Source organism: Rhinoderma darwinii, unplaced genomic scaffold (assembly GCF_050947455.1).
Source record: "Rhinoderma darwinii isolate aRhiDar2 unplaced genomic scaffold, aRhiDar2.hap1 Scaffold_3434, whole genome shotgun sequence".
Classification (NCBI taxonomy): domain Eukaryota; kingdom Metazoa; phylum Chordata; class Amphibia; order Anura; family Rhinodermatidae; genus Rhinoderma; species Rhinoderma darwinii.
This window is the reverse complement of record NW_027463439.1, coordinates 57,092-70,128: the sequence shown is the minus strand read 5'-3', so window position 1 is coordinate 70,128 and position 13,037 is coordinate 57,092. Positions and strand designations below refer to the sequence as shown.

Here is a 13,037-nt window from a genome sequence, read left to right as displayed (position 1 = left end):
TCGCTATTGTGCACCGCATCTGAAGGGTTAAACAGGTGAGATCGATACTAATATCGATCTCACCCGGCAGAGCAGGGACGCCCCCAGCCCTCAGCTGCTTCTGGCAGCTGAGAGCAGGGAGATTTCACGGCTCCCTGCTCTGTTTACTTTATTCTAATGCAGCGACGTAGTTTGGCGGCGCTCTAGAATAAAGCCCACTAATGACCGCCGTAAAAAGACGTATCGGCGGTCATTAAGGGGTTAAATACCCGTCTGCAGACCCAATACAAGTTCAGAGAACAGGGTATGCAGGTGGAGAAAGAGATCACCGAAATTAAAAAAGAAATCTCCCAGTGCCTGGAGCAGAGGGGAAAGGAGATAATCTTTCGCTCTAAGGTGAAACATCTTGAAGAAAATGAGACCTGCTCCAGGTACTTCTTCAAGAAAATAAATGATAAGCATACCCTGTTAAATGAGATAGATGGGGAAACAAATACCCAAAACATTTTAAAAAAGGTGCATGGTTTTTATGCGGATCTTTTTAATACAAAACATGTTGATGTTGATTTTATGAACGACTCATTGAAGGAGGTGGATGCTGTTTTAAATCCTGCTTCCCAAGTGTTTTTATTACAGGATATTACGGAACAGGAGATTTTAGAAACTACAAAGAGTTTTAAAACAGGTAAAGTCCCTGGCCCTGACGGTATACCTATAGAATTCTATGTTATATTTTATGGTATTTTAAAAGAGGATCTCCACCCTCTTTTTACCCAAGTTTTTAGAACAAAAGCCCTCCTGGGGTCCTGGAAGAAAGGCAAGGTGTCCCTGCTTTACAAAAAGGGGGACAAAACAGACATTAGAAATTGGAGGCCTATCACTTTACTAAACTGTGACTATAAAATAATGGCAAAGATATGTGCGAACAGATTAAAAGCAGTGATAGGCCAGATCATACACTCCAATCAGGTCTGTGGGATACCCGGGAGGAGTATATGGGATAATTTAAACCTTTTAAAATATGTGATCAGTGACACGAAAGAGAGAGGAGGTAAAATGGCAATTTTATCTATAGACTTCGAGAAAGCCTTCGATAGAGTGTCACATTTTTATCTTTTTAAGGGTTTAGAAAAGATGGGTATACCGGAAGGTTTTTTACAGTCTCTGAAGGCCTTTTATGAAAATTGTACTAGCAAAATTTTAGTAAAGGGTTTTAAGACACAGGATGTCCTTTTAAATTCCGGAGTGAAGCAGGGGTGTCCCTTGTCCCCACTACTTTTTATTTGTGCGATCGAGCCTCTACTCTGCAGGTTAAGAAAGGATAAGCAGATAAGAGGAGTCCCCCTGCCGGGCGGGGGGGGGACTAGAGGCTAAAGTGGTGGGGTACATGGACGATGTCGCGGTCCTTTGCAGGGACACCCTGTCATTACAGAAATCTTTTAAACAGATTTACCAATTCTGTTGCTCCTCCGGTTTTTTAGTAAATTTTAATAAAAGTAACATCTTAAATAGAGATGAGCGAACTTATCAAAAGTTCGGTTCGGCTAGTTCGCCGAATTTCACAAAAAAGTTCGGTTCGGACCGAACTAGTTCTGACCGAACCTGTCACTTACGTGCGCCGAGCATGCTACTGTCCAGGGTGCTGATAGAGTTAATGGGCTGCACTAACTCTTTCAGCAACCTTCACAGTACATGCTCGGCGCGCGGAAAATACCATAAATGTAATAAAAAAATAAAAATTATACGTTCGTACTTACTTTCCTCCTGTCCGGCCTCCAGCGATGACGTTTCATCCCTTTCGCCGCTGCAGCCAATCACAGGCTGTAGTGGCGGTCACGCACGTCAGGATGACGCTTCATCCCACGTGACCGCCTCTGCAGCCAATCACAGGCTGCAGCGGCGACATGAATGAAACGTCATCGCTGGAGGCCGGACAGGAGGAAAGTAAGTATGAACGTATTATTATTTTTTTGGGGCATGTATGTATGTTGGCATGTATGTATGTATGTATGTATGTATGTATGTATGTATGTATGTTGGCATGTATGTATGTTGGCATGTATGTATGTTGTCATGTATGTATGTATGTATATCTGTGCATGTATGTTGGCATGTATGTATATATGTGCATGTTTGTATGTATATTTGCATGTATATATTTGCATGTATGTATGTATGTTTGCATGTATGTATTTTTGCATGTATGTTGTCATGTATGTATGTATGTTGTCATGTATGTATATATGTGCATGTGTGTATGTATATTTGTATGTATGTATGTTTGCATGTATGTGTGTTTGCATGAATGTATGTTTGCATGTATGTATGCATGTTTGTATGTATATTTGCATGTGTGTATATATATATATATATGTATGTATGTTGTCATGTATGTATGTATGTTGTCATGTATGTATATATGTGCATGTATGTATATATGTGCATGTGTGTATGTATGTATATTTGCATGTATGTATGTTGTCATGTATGTATGTATATATGTGCATGTATGTTTGCATGTATGTTGGCATGTATGTATACATGTGCATGTTTGTATGTATATTTGCATGTATATATGTTTGCATGTGTGTATCTATGTTTGCATGTATGTATGTTTGCATGTATGTATGTATGTTTGCATGTATGTATGTATGTTGTCATGTATGTTTGTATGTATGTTGTCATGTATGTATGTATATATGTGCATGTATGTATGTTTGCATGTTTTTATTTTTGCATGTATGTTTGCATGTATGTTTATATATATGTGCATGTATGTAATTATGTTTGCATGTATTTATGTTTGCATGTATATTTGTGCATGCTTGTATATATGTATCTTTGCATGTTTGTTTGTTTGTATGTATGTATGTTTTCATGTGTGTGTGTATGCATGTATGTATGATAGTTTGCATGTATATATGTGTGTATGTTTGCATGTATGTATATTTGCATGTATATATGTGCATGCTTGTATATATGTATGTATGTTTGTATATATGTATGTATGTATATTTGTATATATGTATGTATGGCCATGTATGATACTGTCTGCTGGCGCCCTGTATCTAAGTCAACTTCACGGCAGGCTTCTATACATGGTATAACAGTCAGTATCACACATTAAACTGAATCTAAGCCTACGACATGTTTTATTTCATAATTATTTTTTTTTACAGGTTTGGTGTTTGGACTACGTCGGTTTCGAGGACTACTTAGATGACGTTTTTTTTTTCTACAATAAAATGGTTAATGAGGGTTGTGTTGGGGGTGCTTTATTTCAATAAAATATTTTATCTATATCTTTGTCTTTTTCTTTTCAAATTTTATTATTACCACTTTAGTAATGGCCGCTGTCTGAGTGACAACATCCATTACTAATGCGAGGCTTAGTGTTAGCCGGTGCAGAGGCTAACACTAACCACCATTATTACCCCGGTACCCAAAACCACCAGGGGTGCCGGGAAGAGCCAGGTACGATCCAGTACCCGACCATCTGTTGTGATGGTCGGGCCCTGGGGCGGCCGCAGGCTGGTATTATGAGGCTGGGAAGGGCCAAAAACAGTGGACCTTCCCACCCTTGTAATGCTAGGCTGCTGCTGCTGTGTTGTATCTGGCTGGTTATAAAAGTGGGGGGGACCCCACGTCATTTTTTTAAATTATTTATTTATTTACATTTTTTTTTTTAAAAAGACATGGGGTTCCACCCAATTTATCATAACCAGCCACATACAACACAGTGTTATTAGCCTGGGAATGGATAAAACCAGTGGCCCTTCCCACCCATGTAATGCCAGACTGCTGCGGCCTTGTATATGGCTGGTTATTAAAAATGTGGGGGACCCGTCTATTGCTAAATTTGTTAAATTCCAAAAAAAAAACGACGTGGGGGTCCCCCCCCATTTTTATAACCAGCCCGATACAACACAGCAGCAGCAGCCTAGCATTACAAGGGTGGGAAGGTCCACTGATTTGGGCCCTTCCCAGCCTCATAATACCAGCCTACGGCCGCCCCAGTACCCGACCATCACAACAGATGGTCGGGTACTGGATCGTACCAAGCTCTTCCCGGCACCCCTGGTGGTGGTGGGTACCGGGGTAATAATGGGTGGTTAGTGCTAGCCTCTGCACCGGCTAACACTAAGTACCGCCTTAATAATGAACGCTGTCAATCAGCCAACTGCCATTATCTAGGCACTAATAAAGTTTGAAAAAAAAAACACAAAGACAATTCTTTTTTATTGAAATAAGAAATCCCCAACAAAACCCTCGTTAACCATTTTATTAAAATTTGAAAAAACGCAGATCTACGCAGTAGTCCAACGAATCGAAGATGTAGTCCAATCGGTACATCAAAATCTGCAACAACATAAAAAAAAACAGTTATCAATGTGAACAATACCAATACTTCTACTCACCTACACACATATATACACGCACACACAAACAAACAACCATACACAGACACACACATATATACACAAACACAACAAGATATACACACACACATAAACAGACAAACACACACATATACACGAACTCACACATATACAAACAAAAACACACATATCCAAACACACGCACACACACAGTTATACACACATACACGAACACATATACACAAACACATATACAAACAAAAACACACATACCCAAACACACATATACACAAACACATATACACAAACACACACCCATATACACACATACAAAAACACACACAAACATCTACACACAAACATATACACAAATACACCCATATATACACAAACATATACACAAAACACATATACACAAACACACCCATATATACACAAACACACATATAAAAACAAAAACAGACAAAGTCACATACCCAAACACACATATATACACAAACACACACATACACAAACACGGTTTCTTTTAAATGCTGCTGGGGAACCCGCTCGATCCACTATATAAGGCTGCGCTACAGTGCAGCATTTAAAAGAAACAGGATCCTGACCTGTCCATAGAGTTTAAGGCAGCACAGAGTATTTCAGGAGATGAGCGTGCAGATTCAGTGCTGCTGCGAACTCTGCTCTTACCATTACGTAGCTCTCAGTCTGTTACCTCTCCTCCACTCCTGTCCTCCAGAACACCTTCACATGATTGGCAAGTCACCACGTAATGGTAAGAGCAGAGTTCACAGCAGCACAGAGTATTTCAGGAGATGAGCGTGCGGATCTTGTGCGGGGTGGTGACTTGCCAATCATGTGAAGGTGTTATTGAGGACAGGAGTGGAGGAGAGGTAACAGACTGAGCTACGTAATGGTAAGAGCAGAGTTCACAGCAGCACTGAATCTGCACGCTCCTCTCCTGAAATACTCTGTGCTGCTGTGAACTCTGTTCTTACCATTACGTAGCTCAGTCTGTTACATCTCCTCCACTCCTGTCCTCTATAACACGTTCACATGATTGGCAAGTCACCACCACGCACAAGATCCGCACGCTCATCTCCTGAAATACTCTGTGCTGCTGTGAACTCTGCTCTTACCATTACGTGGTGACTTGCCAATCATGTGAAGGTGTTCTTGAGGACAGGAGTGGAGGAGAGATAACAGACTGAGAGCTACGTAATGGTAAGAGCAGAGTTCACAACAGCACTGAATCTGCACGCTCATCTCCTGAAATACTCTGTGCTGCCTTAAACTCTGTGGACAGGTCAGGATCCTGTTTCTTTTAAATGCTGCACTGTAGCGTAGCCTTATATAGTGGATCGAGCGGGTTCCCTAGCAGCATTTAAAAGAAACAGGATCCTGACCTGTCCACAGAGTTTAAGGCAGCACAGAGTATTTCAGGAGATGAGCACGGGCAGCCGTTCGTTTTTCCGAGCCGTGCTCCCATCATGCACACGACCGTAAAAACACCTGTTATTGCGGGTCGTAATTACGACCCGCAATAACGGGCTCATAGACTTCTGTTACCCACGGGTACCTTTCCGTATTCTCACGGGAAGGTGCCCGTGCCGTTAAAAAAATAGAACATGTTCTATTTTTCTATTTTACGGGCCGTGCTGCTATAATTATAATGACAGCACGGTTCACAAAAGCGGCCGGCTGCCCGTGGCCGGCCGGCCGTGCTCGTAGTTACGAGTCGTAATTACGAGCACGGCCCGTAAAATAAAAAAATAGAACATGTTCTATCTTTTTAACGGCACGGGCACCTTCCCGTGAGAAAACGGGAAGGTACCCGTGGCTAACAGAAGTCTATGGGCCCGCTATTTCGGGTCGTAATTACAACCCGTGATAACGGGTGTTTTAATGGTCGTGTGCATGAGGCCCCGTAATGACGGGTGGCTACATGTGTGCACCCGTCATTACGGCAGCGTTGCTAGGCGACGTCAGTAAGGGTATGTGCACACACACTAATTACGTCCGTAATTGACGGACGTATTTCGGCCGCAAGTACCGGACCGAACACCCTGCAGGGAGCCGGGCTCCTAGCATCATATTTATGTACGATGCTAGGAGTCCCTGCCTCTCCGTGGAACTACTGTCCCGTACTGAAAACATGATTACAGTACGGGACAGTTGTCCTGCAGAGAGGCAGGGACTCCTAGCATCGTACATAACTATGATGCTAGGAGCCCGGCTCCCTGCACTGTGTTCGGTCCGGTACTTGCGGCCGAAATACGTCCGTCATTTACGGACGTAATTAGTGTGTGTGCACATACCCTAAATAGTCACTGTCCAGGGTGTTGAAAGAGTTAACTGATCGGCAGTAACTGTTTCAGTACCCTGGACAGTGACTACCGATCACAGTACCTGTAAAAAAAAAGACGTTCATACTTACCGAGAACTTTCTGTTTCCTCCAGTCCGGTCTCCTGGCCGTTGCCTTGGTGACGCGTCCCTCTCGACATCCGGCCCGACATTCCTTGATGACGATGCAGCCCATGTGAGCGCTGCAGCCAATCACAGGCTGCCGCGGGCTCTGCAGCCAATCACAGGCTGCAGAGGCCTCTGCAGCCAATCACAGGCTGCCGCGTCGGAAAAGGTCGGACTGGAGGAAGAAGAGGGACTCGTCACCAAGACAACGACCGGGTACGTATGAAATGCTTTTTATTTTATTTTTAATCAGCAGCCTCTTTTCTCTATCAGTGATTGATAGAGATAAGTGGCTGCCGATTTGTATAATGTTTTTGACCGGGTTCGGTCAAAACGGGTTCGGCCGAACCCGGTGAAGTTCGGATTCGCTGCGAACCGAACTTTACCGGAAGTTCGGACCGAAACCGGGTTCGGTTGTCCCGGTTCGCTCATCTCTAATCTTAAATATCGGCAAAATGGTTTTAATGGACATTCCAGTCCCTGTGTCAGAGTCTGTACAAATTTTAGGAGTCTCCTTCAATGAGTCAAATAATGGTTTTACCAGTTGGGACTTGGTGGCACAAAAAGTCAATCAGAAAATTTGCATGTGGAACATGAGACAGTTAACAATGGAGGGAAAGGTTTTAATTACAAAAATGGTGATTTTACCTATTTTATTGTATCTAAGTATGGTTTTCCCTCCCCCTGAGATTTTATTGGAAAAAATTATTAAAGCATGTTTCACATTTTTATGGAACTCCAGGATGGAAAAGCTCAGGAGAGAGAAGGTAATATTACCCAAACCAATGGGGGGGAAAGATTTCCCCGATATAAAAGCATTCCTTTTAATAAATTTTTTTACTTTATGTCTTAATGCAGTTTTTAAGAAACATTACTGGTCATATTTTATACGTTTTAACACAGGTTATTTTATGAGGAGGAACGGTTGGTTCTCCACGGTTTTAAGCTCCCCGTATGCTTTTAACCTTTCTGGCCAGTATAAGATTTTAGAAAAAATTGTAAACCTTTTTAACTTAAAAGACAAAAATATTAACGAAGTAAAAAATAGTAAAGGAATTTTAAAAAAGATAAAAGAAAATGTTTTAGTAGCTCCCATCAGTAATTTTAATGAACAAAAATGCAAAGAAATATGGAAGATGGTGAGCGCTAAATATCTTTTTAACCCACAGAAAGATCTGGCCTGGAGCTGTGCCCACGAGTGTCTTCCATGCCGGGCATTCCAGCATCGAAGGGGACTGACCAACTCGGCTGCGTGTCCAAGGGGAGGATGTAGAGATGACGAGACAGTCTACCACCTATTCTGGGAATGTTTTTACGCGCAATTGATATGGACAAGAATCCTCCCCTTGGTACAGAAGATTACAGGACTTCGGAGATACACAAGTGATGGCGTTTTATATGGATGCCTGGAATGCCCAACACAGACTCGAAAAATGATGGCATGGAAGATCACCAACTGCGTAAAAGCAGCTCTGTGGGCGGCCAGAAACATTTTATTATTTAAGCATGAAGTTTTAGCTGTGGAAGATGTTTTAGCCATTTGTCTTAATGAAATGTACAAATATTTTCTTTTAGATAAAAAACTCTCTCCTGTTTTATGTAGAAAATGGTTTTTAAGTGAATGGAGTTCCATAATATGATGCCACCAAGTGCCCTTTTATAAATTGTTTTATATGACAATTTGTATTTATTTGTATTTAAACCATGATTGTAAATTTATGTAATTTTCTTTTGTAAAAAACGTATTGATTTTTTGTAAATCTGTTCAAAATTTTAAATAAACGGTTACCTCCTTTGTTGGGGTAGTCAACTCAAAAAAATCTGTTCTTATCAGTTTAATATCTGATACGTCCCCTATCTGGGGACCATATATTAAATGGATTTTTAGAACAGGGAGATGGAAATAGAGCTTGCTCTGTCCACTCCACGCATTGACCTGGTATTGCAGTATTTCCAGGACCGGTGCACCCTTTCCTTATGTGTTGACTAAAATCAGATTCCAAAAGTGTTTTTTGTGTTTGCCATTGTTTCTGTCTTTCTGAAGGGATCTCCCCTTTTAATCCCATTATTTCAACACCTGTTGGACAATGCATGAGTGATAATGAGCTAATTGATTAAATGCAATTAATGAATACATTGCCACCTCTTGTTTTGTGTCGTCTGTGTGTCTGTGTTTCCGGCATTTCACATTGGATCAGCTCATTCACCTTCCTTGTCTTCTCTCCGCCCTCCCTTTTAGGTAAGTTAAAGAGCTGCACCTGAGCCAGCCACTGATTGATGCAGCACCACAGTCAAATAGTGGAGTGGAGTAGGGGAACAGCAAACAGCCATTAAAGCCGCCCGCCCGCCCGCCCGCCCGCCCACCACAATGGACCTACCTGTGTACACTAGATGGATGTGATGGAATGTACTGTCATCCCTACATTTCAAGAAGGAGTAAGAATTGCAGTTGCAACAAAGCCTTGCTTGCCTACAAAGAGAGCAGCAATTTGGATTTGTTACTATGTTACCTAAAAGAATAACAAACTGTGCAAGGATGGAGGTTGTAGGAGCAAGGAGAAGTTGTCTGTAAAGTTGGTGGATGCTTATTTTCCATTTTGCAGTCCCTTGTCTCCCTCTTGTGGCCTCCTGGAGGCAACTAGCTGTGCAAAAAAAGACAGCCTGGCGGCCGGCTGTTGCAGTGTTGCCCTCTCAGGCAACACTGAGTGACCGACTGAGCCGCACCGTCTTATATAAAGTTCAGACGGAACTTTGCACGTGTCATAGTGGAGCCCTGAGGAGCCAGAGCCAGCTTTCTGACATCATAATGGGGCCTCAGAGATAAAAGCCTGGGCCCAGGCAGTGTTGGTCAGTGCTGCTCAGCAGGCAGCACTGGACTGGACTGGATTACAGCTGATACAAGGTGTGAAGGAACAAGGGGTGGCTGTGGGCATGCACTTGCTGCCGCTGCCAGTGTTTATCTGCATGGCAGCAGGGCATTTGGGCGTTGCCAGGAAGGCGTTTTTATGTAGATTCCTCCTCTTTCAGCACTGCATTGTGGTGCAAGCAAAAGAAGCAAATCCTGTCTGGCTTCCTCTCCGGCCTTTATTCACCTCCCGTGTAGCTGTGAGTGTGTGAGCCTGCAGGGCCCCATGGAATTGCCTAGAAGTAGGCTGAATCACTGCAAGGGCTGAACAGCAGTATCGGGCAGGCTCGGGCAACGCGCGGCCCGTTCGGGTTATCGCTTCTCGGCCTTTTGGCTAAGCTCAAGTGGCTTGTCAGAGGGTCTCCTAGCCTGTCATACCCTTGGCCTTAGAGCATTGGCAGTTTACTGTCTTAAGCTCTATGCTGCTATAAGGGGAAGACCACGGAGAACAAGAAGGCGATCGACTGAGTTCCCAGACAGGGATACAGATAATATGGCTTCTTATGGCCGAATCCGATTCCTGGAGCGTGGACAAAATTTTGTGAAGAACGGCATCCGAATTGATATTGGAGAAGATTATCGGGAGGAATTTGGATTGAAACATCTGGCTACAGAGATCCTGTTTGGACTTCTTCTGGTGGAAAAGAATGACATTCTCTGCCTACAACATCCGGCAAAAGACTATTATATCCTGGTCTTGGAGACAACAGCTGCCTGCCATAACTTCTACCAGACTCTGAAATTGAAAGAGGGGAGTCCAGAGCTGGAGGGACTTAAATTCACCTTGCTGTACTCCTATGGTGAAGCGTATGTGACTGTCTTCATGTACAATCCGTATGTCACCATGGACAATATTGCTCGGTTCCTGCTGCGGTATTGTATGGACATTAAAAATGGCCAGAAGGTGATGGACGAAGTTGGCCTATGGACAGGCAAATACAAATTTTTGGTGAAGTTTGGAGCAGACCCAGATGGGATTTGGGGAGTTCACCACCCGCCTTCCAATTTCACCATTGGCCGTGACAGAGGCTATCTGTTCTACAACAATATGCCCTCCTATTGTAGGAAATGTAGGAAGTTTGGGCACAAGCCAGATGGATGCAAAGCAGAGGCGGCTGACACACGCTTCTGCAGTCACTGTGGGAAACTTGGCCACAATAGAGACGAGTGTCAGGAGGAGATCACATGTAATCTGTGTGGTGGGAAGAGACACACGTTCAAAGATTGCCCAGATAGGGTAAAGACTTGGGCGCAGGTTGCAGCGTCAGCTCAACAACAACCTGGACTGACTATTCTATCCAAGGAGCCTGCTGCTGGGCCATCTGTTGCTGGCCCCATACGGAAGGTGGCCCCAGTATCAGAGGGAAAAAAGAACCTATCCGTTATCCTGAGTCCTTCCGTAATGGTGGCAGGTCCTGTAGCAGTTACAGAGTCCGATATCCCATCCGAGGCCGAGGGTCTGCCATCTAGCGGTTCTCGTGTGACTGATGTCCGCTCTCCCGGTCTTCCTGATGGCCAAGAGGATGACTGGGGTGAAGTGATGGAGCTGGAGGAGAAAAGAAAAAGGAAAAAGGTTGAGTCGGCTGAGTCTAGTAGTGTCAAGTCGAAAAAGACTATGAAGGCAAAATTAAAAGATGTACAGCCAGTGCTGGTAATGGAGACACCGCAGCCAGTATCGGCAATTGAAATGTCTCAACCTATCCAGCCCACCATGGATATCCAGGAGTTCGCAACTCCAAGCCTGGGGGATATACTTCCTGAACTTTCTGATTCTGATGGGTCATCATGAAGTCTGAATGATGTCCTGTCTGAAGTTGCTCTCGCTGAATGTGAGGAGTGTGAGGAGCTCTGCCAGAAGGGCTGCCTTTTTTTCGTTTTTGAGCACATTGAACTTTGATATTGTTTTTCTGCAAGAATGTGATATAGATCACAGTATGGACTATAAAGAGCTGAGAGACAGTTGGCCTCACGGACAATCGGTTTGGTCAGGCGAAAATTCAAATAAGTCAACAGGAGTAGGTGTTTTATTGAAAGGGCAGAATTGCCGAATTATTTCCTTTGTTGAACTTATCCCCGGGAGGGCGCTTTTAGTTATTGTTGACTATAATGGGAGTGAAGTGAAACTCCTCAATGTGTATGCCTCACCTGATACTAATGAAAGGTCAGAATTGATTGAAGATATCCAGCCATTTATTGCCGGCTCAACATCGCTTGTAGTAGCAGGTGATCTCAATTGTGCACTCGAAAGTGAAGATCGAACTGGAGGTGCTGCAAGAAGAGTAGATAAAACCGTGCAACAGTGGAAAAATTTCATTTGCGATTTTGAATTGTCTGATGTATGGAGGAGTCTGAAGAGGTCTGAACCAGGTTATACCTGGGAGAACATTACAGTCAAGTCCAGACTGGATTATGTACTCACATCGAAAAATATGAAGCCAGTGGATATTAAGATTGAAGACAATATCTTCTCTGACCATAAAATGCTCAGTGCAACTATTCATATCCCTGCAAATGAAAGAGGAAGAGGAGTATGGAGATTAAATACCAGCTTTCTGGAAGACAAAGTGATGCAGGAGGAATTCATTGTAGCCTATAAAAAATGGGCAACTGCTAAAGGAAAATTTCCATCAATCCTAGAATGGTGGGACAATACTAAAGAGAAGATCAAGAACTTCTTCTTAGATTATGGGATTAAAAGAGCCCGAGAGAAGAAAAGGTGGTACAAGAGACTCAACACAAAATTACAGACTTACCTGAGTTTGAAGAACGCTGGTGTTGATGTCGCTGACCTGGTGGGAAAAATTAAAAAAGAAATTAAAGAGGTCATCCATCAAAAAGGACAAGAAGTGATCTTTAATACTAAAGTGCAACAGTTGGAAAATAACGAGAAATGTTCACGCTTCTTTTTCAAGAAAAGTATGGAACAGAAAAATATCATGACCAATATCGCTGGTCAAACCAACAAAGAAGGTATGCTTCAAGAGGCCAAGAAATTCTATCAGACTCTCTTTGACAAAAAGAAGATAGATATGTCTTTTGTCTCACACGCCATAGAAGCGCTAGAACTTAAGCTTGGCCAAGCTGAGAAAGAAGACTTATGCAAGGAACTTACCTTGGGAGAACTCCTGAGTGTAATCAAGAGTTTCGCAAGAGGGAAGGCTCCAGGATCAGATGGTCTATCAGTGGAGTTCTTTTCAACATTCTGGAACACTCTGAAGGAAGACCTGCTGGAGATCTTCAAAGCAGCAATGAAGAGCGAGCTGTTACCTGAGTCATGGAGGAGAGGAATAGTTACTTTGCTGTT

The 13,037-nt window shown here is 43.1% G+C and overlaps 1 non-coding gene across 1 annotated transcript; it reads left to right on the top strand.

The window, feature by feature from the left end:
* The first annotated feature begins 8,613 nt into the window (after window positions 1–8,613).
* On the top strand, window positions 8,614–8,801 carry LOC142706738 (U2 spliceosomal RNA). The gene has a single exon (XR_012868465.1). It is a non-coding gene; the product is annotated as a U2 spliceosomal RNA (small nuclear RNA).
* Window positions 8,802–13,037: the final 4,236 nt, after the last annotated feature.